The following is a 1,619-nucleotide window of genomic DNA, read 5'->3' as shown; positions in this document are numbered from 1 at the left end:
CCCCCTGAGGGGAAACCAGCCTTGCCAGGCCATCAAGGAAGACACTGCAGCCACTCCTGATGAGACCTAACAGACTAGGATCAGAAGGAAGAAAAAGAAACCCTCCCCTACCAGTGGACTTGGGGAGGGACATGAGTGGAGAAAGGGAAGGAAGGGATTGGGAGGGGAGGAGAGAGGGAACTAGAGCAGGGATACAAAGTAAATAAAGTATACAAAAGACAAAAGGGCTGAGAAAGAAATTAGGGAAACAACACCATTCACAATAGCCACAAATGACATAAAGTACCTTGGTGTTACCCTAACCAAGCAAGTCAAAGACATGTATGAAAAAAAACTTCAAGTCTCTGAAGAAAGAATTAGAGGAAGATATGAGAAGATGGAAAGATCTCCCATGCTCATGGCTTGGCAGGATTAACATAGTAAAAATGGCCATCTTACCAAAAGCAATCTGAAGATTCAATGCAATTCCCATCAAATTGCCAACACAATTCTTTACAGACCTGGAAAGAAAAATTCTCAACTTCGTATGGAATAACAAGCAACCGAGAATTGCTAAAACAATCCTCTACAATAAAAGATCTTCTGGAGGTATCTCCATCCCTGATCTTAAGCTGTACTATAGAGCAACAGTAATAAAAACTGCATGGTACTAGCATAGAAACAGAATGATGATGGATCAATGGAACTGAACAGAAGACCCAGAAATAAATCCACCCACTTATGGACACTTGATTTTTGACAAAGGTCGATACAGAAATTGTGGTACTTTTATACAATGGAATACTATTCAGCAATTAATAATAAGGAAATCATGAAATTTGCAGGAAAATGGAGGAACTAAATACTCACTCATAAGTGGTTATTAGACATATAATATAGGATAAATATACTAAAATCTGTAGTCCTAAAGAAGCTAAACAAGACAGATGACCCTAGGGAAGATACTCAATTGGCATTCAGAAGAACAAACTGGATGGATATTAGAAGCAGGAGAAGACAGGCAACAGGACAGGAACCTACCACAGAGGTCCTCTGAAGGACACTACTGATCGGGGTATTGAAGCGGATGCTGAGGCTCAAAGCCAAACATTGGGCAGAATTCAGGGAATCTTATAAAAGTAGAGGGAGACAGAAAGACCTGGAAGGGACTGACGCTCTACCAGGAGAGCAACAGAACCAAAATATCTGGGCCTAGAGGGCCCTGCAGAGAGCAATACTTCAACCAAGGACCGTGCATGGAGAGGACCCAAAACCCCTGCTCAGATGTAGGTCATAGACTCAGTCTTCAAGTGGGTTCTCTAGCAAGAGAATCAGGGACATGAACTCAGTTTGCTGGTTCTTAGATCACCTCACCATTGGGCATGCAGCCTTGCCAGGCCACAGAGGAAGAAAATGCAGGCATTCCTGATGATCCATGATAGGTCAAACAGAAGGCTGGAGGACCTCACCTATCAGAGGACTAGGAGAGGGGCATGGGGAGAAAGAGAGAGGGAGTTTGGGATTGGTAAGAGATGAGGCAGGGGGCTACAGCTGGGATACAAAGTGAATAAATTTTAATAAATAATAGAGATAGATAGATAGATAGATAGATAGATAGATAGATAGATAGATAGATAGAT

The sequence above is a fragment of the Psammomys obesus genome, unplaced genomic scaffold, assembly GCF_907164565.1.
Source record: "Psammomys obesus unplaced genomic scaffold, mPsaObe1.curated_primary_1811, whole genome shotgun sequence".
In the NCBI taxonomy this organism is placed as follows: Eukaryota; Metazoa; Chordata; class Mammalia; order Rodentia; family Muridae; genus Psammomys; species Psammomys obesus.
Note: the sequence above shows the minus strand (reverse complement) of the source record.